The sequence below is a fragment of the Papio anubis genome, chromosome 19 (genome assembly GCF_008728515.1).
Source record: "Papio anubis isolate 15944 chromosome 19, Panubis1.0, whole genome shotgun sequence".
NCBI lineage: Eukaryota > Metazoa > Chordata > Mammalia > Primates > Cercopithecidae > Papio > Papio anubis.
This window is the reverse complement of record NC_044994.1, coordinates 52,603,229-52,626,262: the sequence shown is the minus strand read 5'-3', so window position 1 is coordinate 52,626,262 and position 23,034 is coordinate 52,603,229. Positions and strand designations below refer to the sequence as shown.

At 37.5% G+C, this 23,034-nt stretch overlaps 1 non-coding gene across 1 annotated transcript; it reads right to left on the bottom strand.

The window, feature by feature from the left end:
- Window positions 1-15,350: 15,350 nt before the first annotated feature.
- On the bottom strand, window positions 15,351-15,454 carry LOC116271513. Its single transcript, XR_004180143.1, has one exon. It is a non-coding gene; the product is annotated as a U6 spliceosomal RNA (small nuclear RNA).
- Window positions 15,455-23,034: the final 7,580 nt, after the last annotated feature.

Genomic DNA, 23,034 nt, shown 5'->3' with positions numbered 1-23,034 from the left:
CTACTGTGCTGGGTGCAGTGGCTCATACCTGTAATCCCAGCACTTTGGGAGGCCAAGGCAGGCATATCACTTGAAGCCAGGAGTTCAAGACCAGCCTTGGCAACAAAGGGAGACCCCATCTCCACTGATAATACAAAAATTAGCCAGGCATGGTAACACATGCTGCAATCCCAGCTACTAGGGAGGCTGAGGCACGAGAATCACTTGAACCCGGGAGGCGGAGGTTGCAGTGAGCCGAGATCTTGCCGCCACTGCACTCCAGCAAGATTCTGTCAAAAAGAAAATTATGTTACTGTGTATGAAATTCCTCACAAATACTATTGATGACTGCAGATTTCTTATTTACGTTTGGCTAATACAATGGTCTTGGTCACTTAAAGTACTAAGAAATAGTCCCAACCAATATTTAATGGATTTGCTAAGGGTTTTTATTACGCCTAGCACAGCAGTCAATGTGGACTAGCTTAAGGTCAGTTATAATGTATTCTAATACATCTCATACCATGCAACTAACATCAAGTAGATGGCTGAGAAAGAGACATGGAATTGTTATAAAGAACTCTTTTCAAACAATCACTTCTGATTTTATAAAATTTATGTCTGAGATTGGTTTATGCTTCTTAAAACCAGAAAAGCATAAGGACAAAAGAAGGACAGCAATTGCCTATGATTAGCAAACTATATTCACCTTGTAACCTCAACAATGACATTTTAGTTTATTTATAAAGGCACATCTTGTTGGAGCTACCTACATTTGGTTAACTCCTCCCTGTAAAATAAAATGTTTATATGCTAGGCTTCAAGCCTACCTATGATTTAAAAAAAAAAAAATTGTGCTAACATCTAACTTAAAGGTAGATAGTTCAACAAAGAAACTATCTTTTCAGAGGAAAGATACAATTCCTAAAATTTCTCTGTATTTTTTGCAACAATCTTTGGAAGACCTGAGAAATCTTCCTGTGCCTGTGATTTACTAGAAATCTGAAAAACGATTCAGTCCATTTTCTTACTGTTTTTCTAGGAATGGTTAATTTTGTAACTAAAAAGCCACTATGTTTAGACAGTTCTTATCCTAAACCTTTATATTTGTATAGAATTTTGGAGTCTAAGTACTTTCATTTCTATTATATTCGTTTCTTTTGAGCTTTGTAACAATATTGTGAATTAAGAAGGATATCAAGGTAGGTTCTTATTTTAATGTACAATATAGATTATCCATAGTATCTGGAACCTGAAACCATTCTAGACTAAAATGTATCTAGAGTTTATGTCTCTTAAAACCAAAACATTGTAAGGACAAGAGAGGGAGAATGAATATACCATAGGCACACAGTTGCAATGCAATATTTTAATGGAGTTATTAAGCCACTCCATCACCAGCAAGAAGGCAACATCTTGTCAGTCTCTAATGAACTGAGTTGATTTAACCAGCCACTTGCCTGCAGGTGGATTACACCATCACCAAATACCACCACTATGATAAATCCTGCTTCGTTTATTGCCATAGCATTTTGTAAAATCAGGAACAATTGCTTGAAAAGAGCTTTTACAGAAATTCTAATGTTTAGATGTTTAAAATATTTAGACTCCCATTATAGAATTGTTTCAAGTATATTTGTAACTTTAGGGAGTAAAATATATTATGAGGTACAACTTCAAGACCTCTCTCATCCTAACATCATTTCACACACACACACAGTCATGCAAACAACATTTACTAACTTCTGGCGTCTGCTTATAATGTAAGAAACTAGAAAGAGCGTGCTCCCACTGAAGGAAGAAAAAAAAAAAAAGCTAGATAATTTGCAAAGTCACAACTATTTAAAACCCATCAAAGAAACGAACTCAAGGACAACAAACACATCCAAAAACTTCAAATAAAAGACAGAATGTGAGCACATGTGTGTCTGGAGAGGTGCTGGAAACTGATCAAACTAGTAGGAAGAATTCAGCTAAAATTCTTAATAAATTACTGTAGTCCTGCTATGGGATAGCAAGAGAGTACAGAACTCCTGAGAATCGCACACAAAGACCCGCATCAGAAAGGGGACTGATATGGTTTGGCTACGTCCCCACCCAAATCTCATCTTGAATTGTGCTCCCATAATTCCCCCATGTTGTGGGAGGGACCCAGTGGGAGACAATTGAATCATGGGGGCGGTTTCCCCCATACTGTTCTCGTATAAGTCTCACAAGATCTGCTGATTTTATAAGGGCTTTCTGCTTTGGCTTCTTTCTCCTTCTCTCTTCCCGCTGCCCTGTAAGAAGTGCCTTTTGCCTTTCGCCATGATGGTGAGGCCTCCCCAGCCACGTGGAACTGTGAGTCCATTAAACCTATTTTTCTTCCCAGTCTCGGGTATGTCTTTATCAGGAGCTTTCTCCAGCATCTCCCCGTGCCCCCAGTCTTCCTTGTGATCACCTGGTGAGGTCTGTGGAGAGGAGTCTACTGAAGGATCTGAATTTTCCTGTGTGTGTGGCTCTCAGGAGCCCTATTCTCCCCAGTTGTTGGCACATGGCATGTGCATTCCTTCTTGTTGCTGCTCAGATTTATTCTTAGGTAGACATTGTGCCCCTGAATCTTCTGGGCAGGGTCTTCCTGGTGAACTTGCCTCTCACTCAATGATAGAAAGTTTCTAATGGTTTGGGCCCAGGACAAATCTCTCTCATCTGTGATCTGAAGGTCACAAATGTGCTGCCCTTTCCTCAGCAGATTAAGGACTTTGTCCTATAGAGGAGATAGAGAAGAAGGATCTGGATGCAGGTCCATGCCTTTCCTCACAGTGGCTGTTCTTGCTGTCCCAAGGCAAAATGGTAATTTTTGCTCCAACAATATTAACAATTACATTAAATATCAATGATCTGGCCAGGTGCCCTGGCTCACACCTGTAATCTCAGAACTTTGGGAGGCCAAGGCAGATGGATCACCTGAGGTCAGGAGTTCGAGACCAGCCTGGGCAACATGGTGAAGCCCTGTCTCTAATAAAAACACAAAAATTAGTCATGTGTGGTTATACACACCTGTATTCCCAGCTACTTGGGAGGCTGAGGCAGGAGAATCTCTTGAAACCAGGAGGCAGAGGTTGCAGTAAGCCGAGATCCTGCCACTGCACTCAAGTCTGGGTGACAGAGCAAGGCTCTGTCTCAAAAAAAAAAAAAAAAAAAATCAGTGATCTAAACACGCAAAAGACAATAAACGTAACCTTAGATTTAAAAAATCTTAAACTAAATGAGTGTAGCAAAGTTCCAGGAAGCAAGATCAATATACAAAAATCATTCTATTTCTATATACTAACAATAAATAATTAGAAATTTAAATTTTAAAGTAGTATTCCCAAAAATATAATTCAATAAGCTATGTCTCTTCTGGAAAATAAGTCATTTGCAATAGTATCTATGAAATGCTTAAGAATAAAGCTGACAAAAGTTATACAAGACTTATACACTGAAAACTGAAAAGAACTGCTAAGAGAAATTAAAGAAGTCCTGGATAAAGGAAGTGACGTGTCATGTTCATGAATTCATGAATTGGAAGACTGAATGTTGTTAAATGTCAGTTCTCTTCAATACTGATTTATATAGTCAATCCAATCTACAAAATAGTTTTGTAGAATTTGACGAGATGATTCTAAAATTTATATGAAAATGCATAGGACATAAAATAGCCAAAACAACTTTTAAAAAGAACAAAGAGAACCCATGCTATCTGATTTCAAGAGTAAATATAAAGCTATAATAATCAAGACAGTATGGTATTGGCAAAAAGATAAACAAATCACAATGGAACAGAATACAGTTCAGAGGTGAACATACACATGTACGATTAATTCGTATTTAGCAAAGTGTAAAGGCAATTAGTGGATAAAGAATACCCTTTTCCACAAATGGTACAGGAAAAATTGGATATCCATATTTAAAAAAAAAAAAAAACTTCACTCCACATCTTTTACCATAGGCAAAAAATAATAATAATTAACTCAAAATGAATCATAGACCTTAATGTTAAATCTGAAAGTATTTTAGAAATTGAAAAAAATGTTTGACCTTGGGTGAGGCAAAGATTTTTTTTTTAATCGGCCAGGATGGGGGTGGGGATTGCCCCTGTCCCCACCCCGCTCCCAAGGTAAAGATTTCTTACATAAGACTTCTAAAAGCATGATTTCTAAGCCAAAAAATAGAAATAAAAAGATAAATGGGATTTTATCAAAATTTAGAACTTTTGCTCTTTCACTCAATGGTAAGTGATTGAAAAAATGAGCCACAGACTGAAACAAGATATTTCTAAATTACACATCTGAAAAAGGACTTGTACCAAGAATACTTATAAAAGTCTTACAACTCAATGTTTAAAAAGGCACATAATCTAACAAAATGTTGTGCTAAATATTTGGACACTTCACCAAAGAATACAACTAAATGACAAATGAGTAATAAATAGATACTCAACATCACTAATGATTAGGGAAATGCAAATTCAAACTACGGTAAGATTCTGTAACACACCTATTAGAATGACTAGAATTTACAAAACTGACCCTAAGGATGCAAAGCAACTAGAAGCCTCATGCTCTGATAGTGGAAATGCTAATATGGTATAACCACTTAAAAAGAGTTTAACAGTTTCTTAAAGAGTTAAATATATACCTACCACATGGCACAACCATTCTTCTCCTAGTATTTACCAAAAATAAGTTAATAAATAAAAATGTATTCCCGTATGAGTAGTATGCAGATATTCATAGCAGTATTATTTGTAGTAAGCAAAACTGAAATCAATCCAAATGTCTGTCAACAGGTGACTAGATGAACATATTGTGATACATCCATAAAATAGATAGAAATTTTTAATTTTTTAACTTTCATTTTTATGAAAGTACCTAGTAGGTGTATATATTTATTGCATATAATGGATGTTAGTTCATTATTTAATCTTTCTTATGTAACAACAAAATAAAATATTTAAGATGTGAATTTTTCTCTGGTTACTGGTTGTTCAGGATTGGTATGTTGTGATATGATTATCTCTGTTGCTAACTTCTAAATAATAATTAAGGTTTTCACTTAAAATTTAAAAGTGTTTATATTATAGTTAAACATTATGAGTAATTTTTAGTTATATTTCATTTCATATGGTAAGAGAATTATGTCTCTTTAACTTCAGTTTTTACATTTAGTGAGATTTCTTTGGGTTTCACATACAAATGCTTTTATAAATATTACCTTTGCAATGGAAATAAAATACAGTTACTTAAAAGGGTAAAAAGTTCAATATTAAATCTGCATTTGATTTATCCTTATTTTCCACCAAACGTCTTTTATTTGCAAACCTATAGTAAGATTAAAGGAATACTCCAGGCACTCTTACAGTTCACTTAGATTCACCAACTGTCAGCATTTTGCTACATTTGTAGATAGAGAGATGGCGAAATAACAAGAGAGAGATATACAACTTGTATATGTTTTCATGGACCTCGATACAGAGATAGATATTATTTATTGTACAAGCACTTAAAAATAAGTTTTGGGTGTAAAAATCTCAACATGTATACCCTAAACACAAGGACACTCTCTTACATAAACAGAATTCTATTATCATAATAAAAATATTAAGATTGCTTTAACTATGTTATCTAATACACAGTCCATATTCAAATTTCCTCAATTGTCTCAATATTGGCAACTAATAGCTTTATGTCTGCCACATTGATAGAATAAATGAGAGAAATGACATGCAGAAAATGCATTTGATGAAACTTAATATCCTTTCATGATTAGAAAATAATTCTCAGCAAATGAAGTCTAAAAGGGAACTTCCTTCTGATAAATATTATGTATGAAAAAACCTACTGCTAACATTACACATAACAGAAGAATCACTGAAAGCTTTCTTCCTGAGATCAGAAAACAACATAGATGTTCATCACCTCTATTACACCTAGCCAGTGCAATAAGGCCAAAATAAATAGTATCATTATTGGGAAGAAAGTAATCATGTAATTATTCACAGATGACAGGATTGCATACACAGAAAAGCCAAAAGAACTCAAACTATAAAAATTTTTAAAGAATTTAACAAAGTTGGTGGATGCAAACTCATATAGTATATATGTACATATTACTCTTAAAAATTGAAGAACAAAATAAAAATCAATACCATACACAACAGTATGCAAAAAACCAGACACACGGGGATAACTTATTGAAAGACGTGCCCATTGATTTACTGAAAACTAAACTGTCACTGAGAGAATAACTAAGTAAATGAACACACCATACTCATGAATTGAAGACTCATTTGTAAAGACGCCAGTTCTCCCCAAATCTGCCTACATATTCAATCTTACCCCATTCATCCAGCAGGTGTTTTCCAATAAGATGATTCTAAATTTTATATGGAAATGGAAAGGACCAAAAACAAAAAAAAAGCAAAACAAATTTTAAGAACAGATTTGAAATTTCTTCACTACCAACAAGATTCCTTATGAAATCACAGTATTCAAATAGCGTGATGTTGATTCAATGATGAACAAACTGGTGAAACTGTGGTACTTTGTTCCAGCAGCAACTGGAAACGAACACACGGAGACACACAGGGCCAACTGTTGCTTGGTCGTGTTAGCCTGGAGGCCCAGCCCCACGGGCATGTGTACATTCTACATTCTGTGTCCTGTATCTGCTCAGATACTATCTCTCAAGGTGTATTTTGGATATAGTTTCTTCAAATATACCAGTGCCTATAAAATTCTGTTCCTATCTGTATCTAGTCTGCTGTTAGCACATTCATTGAGTATTTAATTTTAGTGATCCTATTTTTCATTCCTACGACTTTATTTTCTAATCCCTTGTTTCTTTTTTATAATCTTTTATTTTACTTGAAATCTACTTCTCACTGGCAGGCACAGTGACTCACACCTGTAATCCCAGCACTTTGGGAGGCTGGGGCAAGCAGAACTTGAAGTCAGGAGTTCAAGACCAGCCTGGCCAACACGGTGAAACCCCGTCTCTATTAAAAATGTAATAATTAGCTGGGCGTGGTGGTGCATGCCTATAATTCCAGCTACTCCAGAGGCTGAGGCAGGAAAATCCCTTGAACCCGAGAGCTGGAGTTTGCAGTGAGCCGAGATCGCGCCACTGCACTCCAGCCTGGGCAACAGAGTGAGACTCTGTCTCAAAAAAAAAAAAAGAAAGAAAGAAAAAAAAAAAAGGCAGGGGGAGAAAATTGACTTCTCTTTTTCATCATTTTAATCTTTTGTAAAATTTTTAAATTGTTCTAGTATTTCCAATTCCTATGCAATTAACACTCATCTTTGTGACATCATTTGCTTTCCTCACTAGATTTTTTTAATTGACAAATAATAATTGTATAAATTTATGCTCTTTGATGGGATTTTTTCATATATTTATTGTAGAAATATTTTTTATTATTTTTTGAGTTTGTCTTTAGCAGTGACTCATGATTCTATGCGTGTCTCCTGCACCTTGGGTTACAAGAAAATTTTACGTTTGCATCTGAGAAAGGACCAAAGGAACAAATTCATCATGACTGACTAGTTTTTCCCATCCAGGCTTCCCAGCACAGTTCAAGGAAAAGGAGTGGAGTTGGGGTTTAACATTCATGCATGACACTTGCTCCGAGCTCTTTCACTTCACATGCACCTGCAACCACTATTTGGCCATCACATACCTAGTCCCCAGTCACGGTGGGTTTTCAGGGTCTCCTTGCTATTCTGATTTTTATTTCCAGTTTTGGCTTTAGTCCCGGAAATTACAGTCTTTTGAGCTCATTTTATGCTTATAAGTATTTATAAGATGTCCCATTTGCATAAGCTCTGATTGTTACATTGCTAGAAGGTCAAACATTTGTCCTTCGAAAAGGGGTGTGATAAAATATTTTACTTTTATTTTATTTATTCTGCATTATGATTCTGTGAGGTAGATAGTAGATTTAAATATAATAAGTTCAAATATTAAATAGATTAAGCAATAAACAGGTTTGTCTCACAGAAGTGGCAGGATTCAAAAGCAGGTGTGTCAGAAGCCTAGGGGCACGTTCTTAGACGATACCTATTTTTCCTTGTAAATTTCCTTTTTTCTGTTAGGTTAATAATGTGTTTCGTATATACAGAAAAGTATGATAAATAGATTGACAGTGAGAGAAAGAGAGGGATGCTTTCTCCATGAAGAAGTGCCTAATATCATTAGTTATTCTAAGAAAAATTAGAAAGAGCTCAAAAAACACAATAATAGTAGGGAGAAATAAACCATGGTAAATGGAAAATGTATCATTTTCCAAATGTGTGTTTACAAAATTTGTGACATATTGATACTTCTGTTATAACTCAACATTTTAAATAATAACAATGTTCATAGAGCACAACTATCTAAAACAGACAACCACCAATAAAATATCTGTATCAACCAAAAAATGGTGGGAGGGATGTCCTATGTACTTTCTTGTTGCAACTGACACATTTGGTCTTATGTATGTCAGGCATGGGGCTTCTATTTTTTTGCTTCCTTCACATTTCCTTTTACTTCTGTCTTTTTGGGTATCCTCCCTGATATTTGATGAGAAATCAGGAAATATAAAAATAAGTTACTATAAGCTCTAAATTTTTTCATTCAACCATTGTAAAATTCTTGTTTGAAAGTATATGTTAAATAGCACTTAACAATGTTTAAGGAAAGAAGCTGTTGATACACGTCACATGCTTTTGATGGTACAAAGCACCAGGCCACCCATTAACATTTATTTAATTAGGTAGAAAGAAGGATAAAAAGTATTGAAATGACAGTTTCCACAAAGTTTATCTCGAATCACTGCTTGTTAAATCTTGTCATCATAAAGCTAGGTTCCTCGGTATGTCTATTTAATAAGGTCAGCAATCCTCCCTGCATTATTCAGAAATCTATTTCAAAAACTCTGAGGATTGTTGACTTATAATGGTGAAATTAGAAATATTTGTTATAGAAAATTACGAGTAGCGAATAGTGTTTATTCAGTTAATGTTGAAAACTACGTCATACGTTACACTGATTTGTCTTCAATCTTTAAGGCCCTATATGATCTCTCTCTGCCTTGTTCCCTTTCCCGACCTCAATTTTCTTCTTTCTCTCTTGTTCTTTCTCCAGCCATATTGGCCTTTCGGCTTTTCCTAGAATACTCCAGGCACACTCAACAAATCCCTTCTTCCTGAAACAGTCTGTTCTAAAATTAGCCTAGTAAATTTCCTCACTTCCTTTGAGTCTTTGCTTAAAGATCATCTTCTCAATGAGGACCACAGTTGAACAATGCAGGGGCTAGGGTGCCAACCTATGCAGTCAGAACTCCATGTATAAATTTTGGCTCCCAATAAACTTAATTACTAATAGCCTACTGTTGACTGGGAGCCTTATCAATAGCATAAACAACCAATTAATACAATTTTTAAATATTATATATATTAGAGACTGTACTCGTACAACAAACTACAGGAAAGAAAATATTATTAAGACAATCACAAGGAAGAAGAAATATATTCACAATAACATACTGCATTCATTGATACCATAAATATGTTTCCTGTTTACAAGACGTGTCTGATGTTTCTCTGCGTATTAGCAGCACTCCCAGCATCACTGGTGGTACTTTGTATGAGCCCCATGATGTTGTTCAAGGTTTATGGTATTGCAGTAAACACAATGTGCCAGAACCTTGAGACATCACTTTTTACTTCCATACACAATGTACTGGAGAGATTAACTGCTCAGGCAGAGATGATTAGGGTCACACAGTTTTAAGCGGATACTCACAACACTTAAGCTCATGAAATAGCAACAGGAGGTGGCTACAAAATTACCACAGTTGTGTGGTATGTGCTGCAGTTAATTTCATGCAGTTATGATTCCATCCTGCCTCTTTACATTCATTTACATTTCTCTCTACTATGAATGATGCCACATACAGTCTGTGTGTTCACTTTTTGATAAATGTTTACCCTTATAAGACTTGTGTATATTTTATGATAGTAAGTGATAGACTCATATCTACATAAACTTGATGCAGTCATGACATACATTTTTCCTAATTTTTTCAGTATTTCCAGGCTATTTGGTTCATCTGCAAGTTTTTTCAAATTGTCACAAATCTCCAAAAAACTTTCCAATATACTTATTGAAAAAAAAAATTCACATGTAAGTGGACCCACGCAGTTCAAACCCATGTTGTTCAAGGGCCAACTGTGCTTACTCTGACCACCCTATCTGAAATTGTAAACTGCCTACCCCAACCTGACCCATCCTACTTACCCTGATCTTTTCTCTTCTGCAGCTTTTCATTATTACTTACTACCCTCTAAAGTGAGATGCATTTTACTTATAAATGTCATACAACTTATGATATTTAATGTTTATTTCTGTACACATACACACATACCCTGCCCTGGTTCCTCAGACAGGGATCTTTTTGGTTCATTGTGGTTGTTGTTGTTATTATTAGTGGTAACATATACATCTCAATAGCAAAGAAAAATATATAAAACAGTAGATGCTCAATAAATTGTTGTTAAATTGAACCTTTTGAGCCTTGTGTTTTTCCCCCCAGACTCTGGCTTTTCTAATGTTACAATAAGTTTTTCAATCAGTGTAAGTTTTTTTTGTCTTGTTTTGTTTTGTTTGTTTGTTTGTTTGTTTTTTGAGACAGAGTCTCATTCTGTCACCAGGCTGGAGTGCAGTGGCGCAATCTCAGCTCACTGCAACCTCCATATCTTGGGTTCAAACAATTCTCCTGCCTCAGCTTCCCAAGTAGCTGAGACTACAGGCACATGCCACCATGCCCGGCTAATTTTTGTATTTTTAGTGGAGATGGGGTTTCATCATGTTAGTCAGGCTGATCTCGATCTCCTGACTTTGTGATCCACTCGCCTCAGCCTCCCAAAGTGTTCGGATTACAGGCGTGAGCCATTGTCCCCGGCCGCCTGTTTATTTTTCTACCTTTCTTTTACACTATGAAGTCCTCCAGAAGAAGGAACTCTTTCACATCTCTGTAGTCCCAAAACATGCCACACAGAAGTCTCTAAGTAAATACTTGCTAAAGGAAATAAACTCTTCAAGTAATTGAAAGTGAAGGAAACAACATTTACGGACTGAGAACCCACTCGGTAGCAGACTCGCTTCTATATTTTCCCTGTTAGTAGTCATGAGAGCCTTGCAAGGGGCTATGTTAGCTTTCACATTCAACCTGCCAGAACTGCTAAAAGGCAACTCCAAAGCATGTATTCTTTCTGCTCCTTCTTTCTACTTCTTCTTAAAACAGATTGCTTTCTACAACTCTGGATCATTTATAAACTCTTAGTCATACAAGAATAATCTCTTATAGCAAGGAGTTTTTAAGTGTCCTTGGATTGTATAAACAGGCAAAAGAGAGTGGAAAGAAAGATTAATCATTTGAAGGACTAAAAAAAATGAAAGGAAGTACGTTTAGATGATGGAATATGATTCAGCCCTAAAAAGAATGAGCTATCAAGCTGTGGAAAGACATGGAAGGAACTTAAATGCCTATTACTAAGGAAAAGAAGCCAATCTGCAAAGGCAACGCACACTGTATTATTCCAACTAGATGACAGTATGGAAAAGGCAAAACTATGCAGACAGTAAAAAGATCAGTGATTGTCAGGGTCAGGCGCGGTGGCTCACGCCTATAATCCCAGTACTTTAGGAGGCCAAGGCGGGCGGCTTACCTAAGGTCGGGAGTTTGAGACCAGCGTGACCAACATGGAGAAACCCTGTCTCTACTAAAAATACAAAATTAGCTGGGCATGGTGGCACATGCCTCTAATCCCAGCTGCTAGGGAGGTTGAGGCAGGAGAATCGCTTGAACCTGGGAGGCAGAGGTTACGGTGAGCTGAGATCATACCATTGCACTCCAGCCTGGGCAACAAGAGCGAAACTCCATCTCAAAAAAAAAAAGAAAAATCAGTGATTGTCAGGGTTTTTAGGAAAGGGAGGGATGAATAGGCAGAACACAGAGGGTTCGTAGGAAGGGTAAATATTCTGTATGATACTACAATGGTGGATACACATCTTTATACATTTGTTCAAACCCATAGGATGTGAAATACCAAGAGGGAAACCTAATGTAAACTATGGACTTTGGGGGACAATGATGTGTCAATGTTCGCTCATGGATTGTTACCAGCGTGCCACTCTGGTGGGGGGTGTTGGTAATGGGGGAGGCTGTGCTTGTATGGGGACAAAGGATACGTGTGAAATCTCTGTACCTTCCTCTTGCTTTTGCTGTGAACCTAATAATGCTCTTAAAAGATAAAGTATTTCTATAAATAAGGAAAAGGAAAACATCACATCAAAGAGCTCCTGGGTTTTCAGAGGATAAGGACTCAAAATTCAGAGCACACTGGACAGCTCGCCATTTCACTTCCGTAGATTTTGCCTAATTGACTTCACCACTTCCTTCCTAAAATATGTGTTGTTATCAATCCTCCAGGGCCTGTAATTATCTACTGGTCAATGTGTCCTCTGTTCTGATTTACTTTCTAGAATTTCACAGCCACTGGGAAATTTTCACTCATTAAATGGCATATATAAATAGAAGATGCTAAATAATCATGACTAGCAAGAAGAGTATTCCCTCAGTTGAATATGAAGTGCTTGAAAGGGTATTTAGAATGTGATATAAATGTCTGGTTTTACATCACATAAGAGGTGGGCTGAAGGAGAAATTAATTTGGGGTGGTATGAAACTGCTTCATAAATGCTTAAGGTAATTAAGGTGTGGGCATGGTGCTCTTTGCTGACGTCAATATAGACAGTTAAAATATGTTTAATTATTTGTGTTGTATTTACTATTACTTTTGAACTCACTGTTATTTCATGTGAAATGGGTCTTTCTGCTATTAGCTACAAGTTTTTCCTACAGGGCCAAAAAAAAAAATTCATCGGAAATACCTACATCATTTAAGATTGCTTTTTACAAAAACCTTTTCACATGTCAAATTTCCTCTAACATTAAAAGTGTTTTGAATGCAACTGATTCCCTTAGATGCTCTTTAGTATTTTAACAAAGTTCCCTTCTCAAGCCTTTTCTAAGAAGGGGGGGGGGGGAGAGAGAGAGAGAGAGAGAGAGAGAGAGAGAGAGAGAAAGGGGGAGTGAGAGAGGCAAAGTGAGAGACCCTGAAAAGTACTGTGTTTTCCCAAGTAGGGCAAGGGCATTCTAAAGATGGGTTATATATCATTCCAAGAATGTCTTAAAAGCACAAAGTAACTACTGCAGTAACATCTCCAGTCTGACCCTCTCCACTCTTCTTCTTCAAAAAGCAGACTGGACCAACTTAGTGAAGGAATAGGATGAACCACTATTCTCCTACAACCATTCCTTCTCATTACTTCAATTTAAAGCAGTGGTTCTCAAAGTGTTGTCCTCAGACCAGCACATCAGCATCGCATGGGAACTTATTAGAAATGCAAATCCCTCAGCTGCCCCACACCCACTGGATCAGAAACTCTGGGGCTGGAGCCCAGCAATCTGTTTCACAGGCCTGGTGGGAACTTCTAAGGCAAGCTAACATTTCAGAGTTGTTGATTTACAGCAGCCATTTCAAACTTGGCTGCACATTGGAGTCACTTAAGAAGCTTAAAAACTACAGCTGTCTGGGTCCTGCCCTCAGATACCATGTTGTACTGTAATTTGTCTGGGAAGTAGCCTGGTATCGGGACTCAAAGCTCGCTAGGTAATTCTAATACACAGCAACATTCAAGGACAGAAACACTGCTTCAGACCTTATTTCACTCCCCATGAAAATAATACTGTCTGGGAAAAGATGCCAGCTCAGCGGGCTGGAACCTAAGAGATACTTAGTAAAGGAAACCAACCTCAGGTACCCTTCCTTGGTTATATGTGAACTCAGATGCAGGCACCCTTGATTCTCCAGAACTGTACTGAGTCCCATAGTCTTCTCCTGAGCACCCAGATGTTCCATGTTGCACGCAGAGCTCAATCCTAAGGGACATCACCTGTGCTAACAGCAACAGGAGAGGATTTTCAGGAAATGATCAAATAAAACTTGATTCTTATATTTCATGCTAACCAGGAGAGGATTGGTGGAAAATAATTAAATTAAACATGATTCTTACAGGTGATGCTACATTTGAGTTTTAGATTTGGGGGTAAAACTTCTTGTAACCAAGGATACTGGCGCCTTAGTATCTATTAACAACAAGTAAAAGTATAATTTAAGATACAAAGCCTATGCTTCCTTCCATTCTGTAAAGCAGCCTTGGTTGTACCTTCCCTGCACTCCCATTTTCACTTTATTTTAGCACAAACAAGGCTGTCTTCCAGGTAATTGCTTCCTGTCTGTCGCTGCTGGTAGGCTACCGGCAAATATTATGCAGCTCTGCATTCGCAGGCACTAGTGCTCAGAAGCCATTTCTTAACGCTTGTTGAAGGAATCAGCGAATGAACTATAAAAGCTTCACACGATCTTCAAGACAGAATTTATATATTCTGTCAGCAACCACAAAAAAAACAGATTTGTGTCTTTAGCGTGACAAAAGCTATAAAAAAATAGTTTTTTACACAGAGGACTGAGACCTTTTTTCTTAATTTTCCCTTGTTCCCAACAAAATCTTTAGAAAACTACAAGATTGAAATTTAAAAAAAAAAAAAGAAAGAAGAAGTAGTTCTGACCTTCTAGGAAAAGAGGAGTGCAGTGCATTCAAATTCCCTCAAAAAAAAAAAAAAAAAATCCAGTAACAGGATAAAATATTTATCAGGAAAGAACGTCTCTACAATGCATGTTTGTGCATTTTTGTGCATACAGATTTCTCATGTGTGTGAGAAATAGGGCAATGGTAAAATTTTTAAAAATGGAAATCTGTTTTGCAAATAATCAAAGTAATGTAGCTACTTTCATAATAGTTTACTTAGGATTTATATTCTAAACACAATCTCTAAAAAGGGGGTCAACAACCTCTTTGTGAAGGGTCCAACAGTAAATATCTAAAGCTTCGTGAGCCATGTGGTCTCTGTTGCAACTACTCAACTCTGCCTTCTGTAACACAGAAAGCAGCCATAGATTATATGCAAATGAATGGATGTGACTGTGTTCCCATAAAATTTAATTTCTGCTCTCCAAATGTGGCTCAGATGTATTCCTTCCTTTTCTTCTCCGCTATTGACACCTATGGCCTTCACCCTCATTAGAGCTCTGAAATCCTGGCTTAGCCATCTCATTCATTCATTTATTCAACAAATTCTTGTCCAGCATCTGAGATGTGCCTAGGCATTGGGGTACGTCCTTGGGAATCTAGGAGAGAAGAAAGCTCTTCTGATGGTTTTTTTTGTTTTTTGTTTTTTGTTTTTAATAGAACGCCGCACAAATGTGTGTCATCCTTGCACAGGGGCCATGCTAATCTCTGTATCATTCCAATTTTGGTATGTATGTGTTGCCAAAGCAAGCACCCTGCTGGAGTTTACAGTATGGGGGGAGAGACAGACTACACGTAAAATAACCGTGAGTTAGAGCAGTGGTTCTAATGGAACGAGGGGTAGGGGTTCCCTCCTGGGGCCATTTGATGATGTTTGGAGACAGTTTCTGTTGCCATATCTGGGGATGAGGTGCTTCTGGCATCCAGTGAGCAGAGTCCAGGGATGCTGCAAAACGTCCCACAAGGCACAGGACAGGTCCCCACAACAAAGTTATATCCAGCCCAAAATGTCAGTGGTGCTGAGGGTCAGAAACTCTGAATTAGGGATAAGATCAATGCTCTAAGAAAGCAAACAGGGAGCTATGAGGGCACTTGATTTAGATCAAAGTCTTCAGGAAGATGTCTTTGAGGAAACGATATGCAGATGAGTCCTGAAGGGTAAACAGGATTTCATCAGGTAAGGGGGTATCCAGGGGCAGAGCAAATGTGAGCACTGTTTAAAGGATACCAATTCCTGTGCCCCACCCCAATCAGTTCAGTCCAAGTCACCCAAATTCTGTTGTTTTTTAAGTTTATTGGATTAGAATGAATCGACAAGCTTTAAAAGCAAAAAGATAATTTTTCTGAAGCATGTTTCAAGGCTGATGGTAAGACTATATAGAAAAAAACATTTATGATATAGGACAGAGAAAATGATTGAGAAGGGGGGGATGAAATCAAAACCACATATAGAGTATCACATTTATTGACTTGCATATGTTGCAGTAGCTTTGAATCCAGGGATAAATCCCACTTGACCATAGTGAATGATCTTTTTAATGTGCTGTTGAATTCTCATTGCCAGTATTTTGTTGAGTATTTTTGCATCTATGTTCATCAGGGACATTGGTCTGTAACTTTCTTTTCTCGTAGTGTCTGTGTCCAGTTTTAATATCAGGGTAATGCTGGTCTCATAAAATGAATTTGAAAACATTCCTTTCTCTTCAGTTTTTTTGGAAGAGTTTGAAAAGGATTAGCATTAGTACGTTTTTAAATGTTTGGTAGAATTCAGCTGTGAAGCCAATCAGTCCTGGGCTTTTCTTTAACGGGACGCTTTTTATTACTGATTGAATCTATTTGTCTATTACTGGTCTATTCAGATTTTCTATTTCTTCATGATTCAGTCTTGGCAGGTTGTATGTATCTAGGAATTTACCCATTTCTTTTAAGTTATCCAATTTATTGGGGTATAATTGCTCATGGTAGTTTCCTGTGACCTTTTGTATTTCTTTTTTTTTTTTTTTTTTGGAGAGAGAGTTTTGCTGTGTCACCCAGGCTGGAGTGCAATGACATGATCTTGGCTCACTGCAACCTCCGCCTCCTGGGTTCAAGCACTTCTCCTGCCTCAGCCTCTCGAGTAGCTGGGATTACAGGTGCCCACCACCACACTCAGCTAATTTTTGTAGTTTTCAGTAGAGACAGGATTTCACCACGTTGGCCAGGCTGGTTTCAAACTCCTGACCTCAGGTCATCTGCCTGCCTCAGCCTCCCAAAGGACCCTTTGCATTTCTGTAGTATCAGTTGTGATGTCTTCTCTTTTATTTCTGATTTTATTAACAGAATGAAGAACAAAAATTATATGATCATCTCAATAGATATAGAAAAAGAATTTGATGAAATTCAAATTCATTTCATAATAAAAACTCTCAACAACTTTGGCAGAGAAGAAATGTACCACAACACAATAAAGGCCCTAAATGACAAGTCCACAGTTAACATTTGCAACAGTGAAAAGTTTAAAGCATTTCCTCTAAGATCTAGAACAAGACAGGAACGCTCAATCTCACTACTTCTTTTCAACATTTTACTGGAAGTCCAAGCCTGTGCAATTTGGCATGAAAAAGAAATAAAAAACATCCAAATTGGAAAGAAGTAGTTAAATTGTCCCTGTTCACAGATAGTATGATCTTATATATAGAAAATCTTAAAGACTTCACCAAATAAAAACCATTATAACTGACAAATTCAGTAAATTTGCAGAATACAAAATCAACATACAAAAATCAATAGCATTTCAACACTAACAACAAACTATCTGAACAAGAAATTAATAAAACAATCTCATTAAAAATATCAACAAGCCTATGTATGTCTCTGCGTGTGAGATGGGTCTCCTGAATACAGCAGACTGATGGGTCTTGACTCTTTATCCAGTTTGCCAGTCTGTGTCTCTTAACTGGAGCATTTAGTCCATTTACATTTAAGGTTAAGATTGTGATGTGTGAACTTGATCCTGCCATTATGATATTAACTGGTTATTTTGCTCATTAGTTGATATAGTTTCTTCCTAGCCTCGATGGTCTTTACATTTTGGCATGTTTTTGAGATGGCTGGTACCGGTTGTTCCTTTCCATGTTGAGTACTTCCTTCAGGGTCTCTTGTAAGGCAGGCCTAGTGGTGACAAAATCTCTAAGCATTTGCTTATCTGTAAAGGATTTTATTTCTCCTTCACTTATGAAACTTAGTTTGGCTGGATATGAAATTCTGGGTTGAAAATTCTTTTCTTTAAGAATGTTGAATATTGGCCCCCACTCTCTTCTGGCTTGGAGAGTTTCTGCCGAGAGATCTGCTGTGAGTCTGATGGGCTTCCCTTTGTGGGTAACCCGACCTTTCTCTCTGGCTGCCCTTAAGATTTTTTCCTTCATTTCAACTTTGGTGAATCTGGCAATTATGTGTCTTGGAGTTGCTCTTCTCGAGGAGTATCTTTGTGGCGTTCTCTGTATTTCCTGGATTTGAATGTTGGCCTGCCCTACTAGGTTGGGGAAGTTCTCCTGGATGATATCCTGAAGAGTGTTTTCCAACTTGGTTCCATTTTCCCCCTCACTTTCAGGCACCCCAATCAGACGTCCCAGCCCCCATTTCTGAGCCAACCTTAGGATTGAGGATAAGAGTGAGAATCAGCAGCACCTCCTTTGGGAGTGAACACAGAAAGACCGAAACAGAACTTTTCTTTTCAGTCACTCCAGAATTAATATACATAAATCCCTTCCCTCCCCAAAAGCATTAAGAAGATTAAGTGCTTGGGCTTTCATTAGTTGCTTTCTTCTGTTTGGAATCAGTACGAACACGTATGGTGTAAACAAGAAGCTGTCTTCGGACAAAATCCATTTTGCTTTATTGTAGACAAAATTCATTTTGTTTTATTTCAAACAAAACATTTTGACTAGTTTATAATTTACAAAGTGTAGAAGTGATTCTTTTTGGTGTACTGACCTATAGATTTTGACAAATGTCAAGAGTTGTAATAACTACCACAATCAAGATACTGAGCCATTCCATCACCCCATCAGCCCCCAGAATTCTGTCATGCTGACCCTTTATTCAGTCTTTTAAAGTAAATTATATTTTTATTTATTCTTAGGCAATTGATCTATATCAATTGGGTGAAACTGAAGGAAAAATTAACATTTTTTGAGAGATTCATCCCTCTCTATAACATGAGCATGAGAAGTTCTTTTCACTATGGGCCCATGATAATGGGTTTCCATAGTGTAGTGCTTCTCACGTTCGCCTCACGGTATGGGCTCCCCATCAGTCTAACAGCCCCCTCCAGTGTGATCACAGATTGCATTCTGTGTCTAGCAGGATTAGGGTTGCTCTTTGATTTAAGTCGCTGCTTACATCCATAGGACTTCCATTCTATGTTTCTTCCACTCTTCCTTATAAAGTGGTTATTGATTTCTTCACTATTTTTACTGCTCTTTAAATGTGCTAAAGCAACTCTTAAAACACGGTGCCCAGAATTAGATGCAATGCTCCAGATGTTGATGTCGTACATGATGGGCCTAACAAGCACACACTTTCCCCTCCTGGATTCTAAAACGGCAGTAGCATTTTTATTTTCATAGCCACAGTTCAGTGTTTACTGACTGTGAGTATTCTGGTCAATTAAACAAATTAAAAACATTGAACACATGGCTGTGAATTCATTTAGTCCTTACCCTGTACGTGTGACACTGGAATTTTTGCACCCAAGTAAAGGCTTTTATATTTACCCTCACAATGTTTTCTGTGTAAAAATTAGCCATGGGTCCAGTCTGTTAAGATGGGTCTAGATGCTGTTTCTGTGAAATTATGCATGGGACATCCTTGCTCATTTGCCATTAAGGATAGCAGGCAGCCAGGATTAGTCTCACATCTCACTGCCTTGTTAGTCTCACATCTCTCTTTAATCTTGATGCTGGCTCTTTTTTGGCCGTTTTCTCTTTGATCATATCCTTCAAGGTGAAAGACACCACAGCCAGAGTCAATAGAAAGAAAAGGGGACAGACCCAATGGGCGCTGCTGGACCTGCAACTCCATGGATGATTTCCTACTTGGGGGCTTATGAGGACACTGAAAACTGGGTCGTCAGCCTGGCCAACATGGCAAAATCCCATCTTTACTAAATTTAAAATTTAAAAAATTTTTGCCAATCTTATGAGTATAAAGTGGTGGGTTATTTTTATTTTAAGTCTTTACACTTTGTGAATACCAGCTTAATGGAGATATAATTTACGTACCATACTACCCACCTTTTTTTTTTTTGAGATGGAGTCTCTCTCGGTTGCCCAGGCTGGAGTGCAGTGGTGCGATCTCGGCTCACTGCAAGCTCCGCCTTCCGGATTTACGCCATTCTCCTGCCGCAGCCTCCTGAGTGGCTGGGACTACAGGTGCCCACCACCATGCCCGGCTAATTTTTTGTATTTTTTTTAGTAGAGATAGGGTTTCACCATGTTAGCCAGGATGGTCTCTTGACCTCATGATCAGCCTGCCTCGGCCTCCCAAAGTGCTGGGATTACAGGCGTGAGCCACTGCGCCTTTTTAAAAGTATATAATTTGGTGGTTTTAGTTATATTCTCTTTTTTTAAATGTGTCTTTTTTAAATATAAAAGTCTCAGGAATTAATGTAGTTAAGTTAATCAATTTTTTCTCTCATGATTTATACTTTTTGTATCTTATATAAGACTTCCTTCCTTATCACTTTTTTTTTTTTTTTTTAAAGAGACAGGGTCTTACTCTGCTGCCCAGTCTGGAGTGCAGTGATGCAATCATGGCTCACTAGAGCCTCGACTCCCAGGCTCAAGAGATCCTTCCACCTCAGCCTCCCAGGTAGCTGGGACTACAGGTGTGCACCACCATGGCTAGCTAATTTTTAATTTTTTGTACAGACAGGGTCTCACTATATTGCCCACACTAGTCTTGACTCCTGGGCTTAAGCAATCTTCCTACCTTGGCCTACCAAAATGTTGGGATTACAGACATGAGCCACCGTGCCTGGCCCCTTATCACAATTTTAAAAAGTTATTCTCTTACATTTTCTTCTGAAATTTTTCAAAGTTTGTTTTTCACATTTAGGCTTTTAATTCACCTAAAATTGACTTTTATCTATGGGGTGAATTTAAGGATCTCAATAATCTCTTTCTATAGACTCCAAACCATTACATAGTTTATTCTTTCTCACTGATTTATAATGTTAATTCGGTGTACATCAGATTTCTATATTTACTTTCTGATATGTTTCACCTATGTTTTTGTCTTTACTTCATCAAGATCACAATGTTCTAATCATTACACTTTACAGTGATATTTCTTAGAGTAACAACATCCCATATCTTTTTCATTAAAAGTGATTTTGTGGCCCTTTGTTCTTTGAAATGAAATTTAACTTTGGCCTGTCAAGTTAAAAAACCTTAATGAAATCTGAAATGGAACATTAGTAGGTTTATAGATTAATTTGGAGAGAATTGACATCTTTATTGTGTTCCCAGTCATGAACATGGTCTATGTAATTCCTTAATTTTTGACTCCACTTACAACATGGGACCAATAGGAGAATGTCAAATATGACCCCTAACCAATCAAGTTAAATGCCAGGAGAATGTCAAATATGACCACTAACCAATCAAGAATGTCAAATATGACTGCTAACCAAGTGCTCTGTGTAGGCACTTAACTGAAGAAAAATCATAAGATGTATAAATCTAGAAAAGGAGACTTTATTTCTTGTAAAGGGTTATAGATAGCAATGTGGCCATTCTGACAGGCTGGGAAGTGTAGTCTCAGGCAAAGACCAGAGACAGGCACTTTGAAGGAGGGGTTGGGTAGGCTTCTAGTTACTCTGCCTCCCGCTTCCCCAGGCCAACAACCTCCAATCAGGAAATACTCAAGCCTCCCGTTTTTTCCACTATAAAGCTATTCCATCTCTCTGCCTGCCTTTGCAGCTCTGCCAAACACAAGCGATTGTGGCTGGCTCTCTTGCTAGAGCAAGCTCTGAATGAATCACCTTTCCTTGTTCTTATTTGGATGGTCTCCATTTATTTCTTCCACACAAGTAAGACAGAAGCACAACAGAAGAACCACTGCTGAGATATGTAGGATAATGTCTTCTCATACTAACTCCCTTATGGACTAGATCCTGACTGGTGAAGGTCCAAGATGCGAGACTTCAACATTCTTGAGGAATAGAGGATGTGTGCAGCTTGGCTCTAGAAGTTGAGAAGAATTTATTATCAATAAAGACAGGAAAGAAGGGGTCGATGAATGAGAAGATAGTTCTCTCCTTTATTTGTTTTTCCCTCAGGAGATAGGTGAAAGTTGAGGAGGAAAAGGCCCTAGGATAATAGATGGAACTAATAATACTGGACTAGCCTAGACAAGGAGGTGAGTTATTGTTATGAGGTTGAGCTTTGCATCCTTTCAGACGTGTGTTGATTTCAACATTCCTCTGGAAATGTATGGCACATTGCAAGTGCCTGATACATGTTTGCCAAATCTGAATCTGAGGCTACCTGGCCAAGGCAACATGGAAGATGACTTGAAGTAGCATCAGCCACTTCGGAGTTTCAGAAGAATGTGAAAATCAGGCCATTTATCTTTTAGTTCCTCTTCTATTTTTGTTTCTGAATAATTCATTCATTCATTTAAAAAATAATGTATTTAGTATCCCCCATATGCTAGTCTCATTAGCTACCTAGAGACCAACTGTAAATTCTTCCAGTGCTGCCTAACAATTCCAGTTGATGGTGTTTTCTCTTTTCAAGCAAAACTGAATTCTGAGCTAAACTAGATGTCAACCTAAAATATGAATGGCGTTTATCCTTTGTATTACAAACAGCGTAATTATACACTTTTAGGTATTTTAAAATGTACAATTAAATCATTGTTGACTACATAGTTATTTTTGCGGTCATAATAAAATTTATATAGAAATATAAATGAAATCCATACGTTTCTGAGTCATGATAAATTATTAATAAACATTTGTTATATAGTTCTCTTTTTTACAAAAAGGTGTATGGTTAATGGAATTATCTCTTCTGATGTGTGTTTGCAGTTTTTAAAGGGTGGCATTTATACAGGTAAATCTCTGGCTTATTCCTGGAACATATGTTGAGCTACATAGATTTTTTAAAAAGTAACTTACCTCTATGCATCTGCTGGAACATAAAAGGATGGCACCAGTCATCCAATAGCACTTTACTTTTTGGGAAATCTTCACTGAATGGAACTCTGTTTAGGCACTTAACTAAAGAAAAATCAGGCCGCGCGGTGGCTCATGCCTGTAATCCCAGCACTTTGGGAGGCCGAGGCAGG